Below are 6,393 nucleotides of genomic sequence, written 5' to 3' on the forward strand. Positions count from 1 at the left end.
CGTGTTTGTTACGCTAGCTCCTAGCTCCTCTGCTAGCTGCTAGCTCCATAGAACACGCCAATACAATTCAAACACCCGATCAACACACACAATCACTCAGCCCGAAAGACCGTTCACCTAACCCAAGGTTCATAAAGCTTATATAATTTTAAAAAGTTACGTACATACGCAAAAAAAAGTTGCGCACATACGGTCAAGCGATCAAATGTTTAGAAGCCAAAGCTGCATACTCACAGTAGCATGTCTGCGTCTTTGTCATCCAAATCAAAGTAATCCTGGTAAGAGTCTGTGTTGTCCCAGTTCTCTACAGGCGTCTGTGTATCGAAGTCAAAAGTCCTCCTGGTTAGAGTCTCTGTTATCCGAGTTCTTCCATCTTGACTGCATCTTCCGGGAATGTAAACAAAGAAGCGCCGGCTGTGTACTGTTGTTGCTGACTACGTTCGAAAAATACGTCCATTTCGCACCGACAACTTTCTTCTTTGCTTGCTCAGCTTCCTTCTCCATAATGCAATGAACATGATTGCAACAGATTCACGAACACAGATGTCCAGAATACTGTGGAATTATGAAATGAAAACAGAGCTTTTTCGTATTGGCTTCAATGTGGAAGGCATACCCGTGTTCGCCGGTCTACGTCACGCGCATACGTCATCCTCAGAGGCGTTTCGAACCGGAAGTTTAGCGGCAAATTTAAAACGTCACTTTATAAGTTAACCCGGCCGTATTGGCATGTGTTATAATGTTAAGATTTCATCATTGATATATAAACTATCAGACTGCGTGGTCGGTAGTAGTGGGTTTCAGTAGGCCTTTAATGAAAAACTTGTATCCATATTTTTGTGTTAAATTGTTGTATTAAAAAAGTATTGATATTTTTTGTTCAATTAAAAGTAAATTAATTGAAAAAAGAAAATAAAAACAGAAAAAAATTAAAAATATTTAGTTTTTTGTACAATTAAGACAAATAAAAAATATGATACTTAAACTTTTATTGATATTTGTGTGTTCAATTGATCAACAAAAAACGTTTAGTGAATTTTTTGTGTTCTATAAAATAAAAAATAACATTTTATTGATTATTGTTCAGTCGTTCATTTAAAAATAAATAATAAAGACACTTGTATTGATTTTTTGTGGTCACTTTTTTAGTTAAAAAGAAATTAAAAAATGTTAAAAAAAAAAAAAAAAAAGTTTTTAAGTGTTATTGATATTTTGATGTTTAATTGTTCAATTGAAAAAATAAATCAGCTTTTATTTATAATTCTAAAAAAAACTATGTACAAATGGATCTGTTTCATTGGACAAATGTATTTTGAATTTATTTATATTGTATTTCATATATCCATCCATCCATCTTCAACCGCTTATCCGGAATCGGGTCGCGGGGACAACAGCTCCAGCAGAGACCCCCAGACTTCCCTCTCCAGAGCAACATTTGCGACTTCCTCCTGGGGAATCCCGAAGCGTTCCCAGGCCAGAGAGGAGATGTAATCCCCCCATCTGGTCCTTGGCCTGCCGCGGGGCCTCCTCCCAGTGGGACGTGCAACGAGGACCTCCCTAGGGAGACGCTCGTGAGGCATCCGCACGAGATGCCCGAACCACCTAAGCTGGCTCCTTTCCAAGCGAAGGAGCAGCGGCTCTACTCCGAGTCTCGCTCGGGTGACTGAACTTCTCACCCTATCTCTAAGGGAGATGCCAGCCACCCTTCTGAGGAAACTAATTTCGGCCGCTTGTATCCGCGATCTTATTCTTTCGGTCATGACCCACACTTCATGACCATAGGTGAGAGTAGGAATGTAGATAACTCGGTAGACCGAGAGCTTTGCCTTCTGGCTCAGCTCTTGTTTCGTCACAACAGTGCGGCAGAGAGACTGCAATACTGCCCCAGCTGCTCCGATTCTCCGGCTGATTTCCTTCTCCATCTTTCCCTCACTCGTGAACAATACCCCCAGATACTTAAACTCCTCCACCTGGGACAGAGTCCTGTCCCCTACCCGGACTGTACAAACCATCGGTTTCCTGCTGAGAACCATGGCCTCAGATTTGGAGATGCTGATCCTCATTCCAGCCGCTGAACACTCGGCTGCGAACCGATCCAGTGAGAGCTGAAGGTCACGAACCGAAGGTGCCATCAGGACCACATCATCTGCAAACAGCAGTGACACAACCTTTAGCCCCCCGAGACGTATACCCTCTCCGCCATGGCCACGACTCCGCCTAGAAATCCCGTCCATGAAAATCACAAACAGGATAGGTGACAGAGCGCAGCCCTGGCGGAGACCAACCCCCACTGGAAACGGATCCGACTTACATCCAAGCACCCGGACACAACTCTCGCTTTGGTTGTACAGAGATTGGATGGCCCTCAGCAGGGTTCCCCTCACTCCGTACTCCCTCAGCACCTCCCACAAGATCTCCTGGGGGACCCGGTCATACGCCTTCTCCAAATCCACAAAACACATGTAGACTGGATAGGCATACTCCCAGGCCCTCTCCGGGATACCCGCAAGCGTAAAGAGTTGGTCAGTTGTTCCACGACCAGGACGGAATCCACATTGCTCCTCTTGAATCTGAGGTTCGACTATCGGCCGGACTCTCCTTTCCAGTACCTTGGCGTAAACTTTCCCAGGGAGGCTGAGTAGTGTGATACCCCTGTAATTAGCACACACCCTCTGGTCCCCCTTTTTGAAAAGGGGAACCACCACCCCAGTCTGCCACTCCCTAGGCACTGTCCCAGACTTCCACGCAATGTTGAAAAGGCGTATCAACCAAGACAGCCCATCAACACCCAGAGCCTTCAGCATTTCTAGACGGATCTCGTCAACCCCCGGAGCTTTGCCACTGTGGAGTTGTCTAACTACCTCAGTGACTTCACTCCGAGAGATCGACGTCGATCCCCCATCATCCTCAGGCCCTGCTCCTATCAGGGAGGGTGTGTCTGATGTATTTGGGTTCAGGAGTTCCTCAAAGTGCTCTTTCCAACGCCCTACAACTTCCTCACTTGAAGTCAGCAAAGTCCCATCCTTGCCGTACACAGCTTGGATGGTTCCCTGCTTCCCCCTCCTGAGGTGCCGTATGGTCTTCCAGAACAGCTTTGGAGCCGCCCGATAGTCCTTCTCCATGGATTCCCCGAACTGCTCCCACACCCTCTGCTTAGCCTCGTCCACAGCCACGGCCGCTGCCCTTCGGGCCCGTCGGTACCTTGCAACTGCCTCCGGAGTCCCCTGGGATAACATACCCCGGTAGTACTCCTTCTTCAGTCGGACGGCTTCCCTGACCACCACTGTCCACCAGGGTGTTCGAGGGTTACCGCCCCTTGAGGCACCTAAGACCTTCTGGCCACAGCTCGCAGCTGCAGCTTTAGCAATAGAGGCTTTGAACATTGCCCATTCCTGTTCAATGTCCCCAACCTCCACAGGGATGGCAGAGAAGTCCCGCCGGAGGTGGGAGTTGAAGTCCTTCCGGACAGAGGACTCCTCCAAACGTTCCCAGTTCACCCGCACTACACGCTTGGGTTTGCCAGGTCTGTCCAGAGGTTTCCCCCGCCATCTAACCCAACTCACCACCAGATGGTGATCAGTTGACAGTTCAGCCCCTCTCTTCACCCGAGTGTCCAAAACATACGGCCTCAGATCAGCTGATACGATTACAAAATCGATCATTGATCTTTGGCCTAGGGTGCTCTGGTACCAGGTACACCTATGAGCATCCTTATGCTTGAACATGGTGTTTGTTATCGCAAGTCCGTGACTAGCACGGAAGTCCAATAACAATCCACCACTCAGGTTCAGATCAGGGAGACCGTTCCTCCCAATCACGCCAGTCCAAGTATCACTGTCATTGCCCACGTGCGCGTTGAAGTCCCCTGCCGGCGCCCCATACAGGACCCCATGCAAGGTATCCAAGAATACTCTGAACTCTTGTTTGGTGCGTACGCAAAAACAACAGTCAGAGTTTTTCCCCCTCCAACCCTAAGGCGAAGGGAGGCGACCCTCTTGTCCACCGGGGTGAACTCCAACGTACAGGCACTAGGCCGGGGACTCGCGAGTATCCCCACACCCGCCTGTGCCCTCACACCCTGAGCAACTCCAGAAGTGAACAAGGTCCATCCCTTGTCCAGGAGTGTGGTTTCAGAGCCCTTGCTATGCGTAGAGGTAAGCCCCACCAGATCCAACCGGTAGCGCTCCACCTCCCGCACCAGCTCAGGCTCCTTCCCCACCAGCATAGAGACGTTCCACGTCCCGAAAGTCAGCCTCTGCTGCCCTGAATTGGTCCGTCTGGAGCCTCCACTTTCACTGCCATCCACTTGGCAGCGCACCCGACCCCACTGGTTCCGACCGCGGGTGGTGGGCCCACGTGGCGTAGAAGATGGTGTGTCCACGTAGCTTCTTCGGGCTGTGCCCGGCCGGGCTCCGTGGCTAGCCCGGCCACCAGGCGCTCGCTGACGAGCCCTACCTCCGGGCCTAGCTCCGGAGGAGCCGGGTAACGCATCCTCTTTTAGTGTAGTTCATGGGGGGTATCGTAACCCTGATGGGGGGGGCATTCGGGTGCTACACCTTGCCCAAGGGTGACCCGGAACTATGTAAGGCAGGGGCGTTCTACTCCCTAAGGCTTAATACAAGCCCACATACCCAGTATTTCATATAAAGAAATTCAAAATAAATTTGTCCAATAAAAGGCAAGTTTTGACTATTTAAAATCAGAAAATCAGGTTTCATTCGAACAAAATCAGCTTTTTAGAAATATTCCTGGTAACAGAATAATACTATTAACCATTTCTAGTTATGTGAGACTATAAATATGTGCATGTGCAGCACATGGATATAAATCCTGTATATGGAGATACACAACTGTGTTTTATACAAGGAAACTATGCCGCCCTTTGTTGGATATACATCATCCCTGCACACAATTTGCTATCAAGCTGCACCGTTTTGAACAAAATAAAATATATTGTTTTTCTTCTTTGAAAATTTGATTATTGATAATGATTTTGATTTGTTTGTTTATGGGAAGGGATTGCTGACGTCATAACGTAAATTGTAAGGAAATAGGCTAATAAAAAGAATGAAGAAACTTAGACAAACCTTTGTGTTTTTGTTCGTTAATAGTATTGACATAATTACTTTGACGCAAAATTTGCAATAAATAACAGCCATTGGTTCCAGCCGCAATGACACTGCCTTTTTCTTTGATGAGCCTCATTTGTGGCAAGACAGGAAGCCAAAGAGAAAAGTTGGATTTGCACTCAAAAGTGCTAAAGGCATCTTTTTTGTTTCGTTTTCTTTGTTAACTGCGACACATTGTAAAAATGAAATGAAGCAAAGAAAAACAGCAAAATGGAGAAAAGGTCACAATGTGAGGAGAAAAAGCCCAGGGATTTTTTTTTTTTAGAGCCACAAGGGGCTAATAATAAGTACAATGTAATATGAAGGCCACTATTGACATTTTACATGTGATTCTTCACACAAACATACATGCTAATTAACTAATTATAAAATAAATTAATGAAATTATATTACATGATTGTTGTGCAACCCAAAAAAAATGAGCAAAGAAAAAAACTTTTTTTTTTCATTAGAATTTTTTATTTGGTTGCATAAATGCATCTCCGTAGAAAAGGAGCACCAGAAGTTTTATTTTATTTTCCTCGCTTTTTAAAATTTAGTTTTTTCCACCTGTAAGACTGAAAGTGTAAACACGAAATAAACATGACAAATGTAAACGGACACAGATAATACAAAAAGCAAATAAATGAGTGAAATGAAAACACTATCAATGCAAATAAACCTGACCGAATCAACACACGTAAACCTGAGGCGCAGCGCTGTCGTCCTCTGCTGGTCAAATGTAGTCATTGAATCGTTATTGAGTCGATTAACGAAACTTAAATCCACACGCATTATAAAAGTACGTCAGAAGTTACTACACACAAGTTATAAAGCAATACATATAAATACAATATATCTACGTATTACCAATATGTTTTTATATTTACGTACATTTTGTGATGAAGTCCACATTTCTGTGTCGTGTCTGTTGAGTCCGTCGCTGAAAAGAGTCCTACTAGGAACAATGACGCAAAGCGGACAAAAAAGCACACTTTTTTTTCCCAACAGGTAAACTACTTGTAAAATATTACTAGATAATTTCTCAACTCCGTAACGAAGATGAAAAACTGTTTGAAAAAAAAGTTACTTCATAAAATGGATTATTTTGTCATGAAAATGTTCGGTTAAAATCTAAATTTTGCAACAAACTTTTTCGTTATATTTTTTTGTATGAACTTTTAACCACCAAGTCTTTATAAATGAATGTTTTAGTGTCAAAAAGGAAAATATTTTTATAGACCCAGGATGCTGATTTAGGGGACGACAATGAAGGTAATACCGA

This window comes from Entelurus aequoreus, linkage group LG03 (assembly GCF_033978785.1).
Source record: "Entelurus aequoreus isolate RoL-2023_Sb linkage group LG03, RoL_Eaeq_v1.1, whole genome shotgun sequence".
NCBI lineage: Eukaryota > Metazoa > Chordata > Actinopteri > Syngnathiformes > Syngnathidae > Entelurus > Entelurus aequoreus.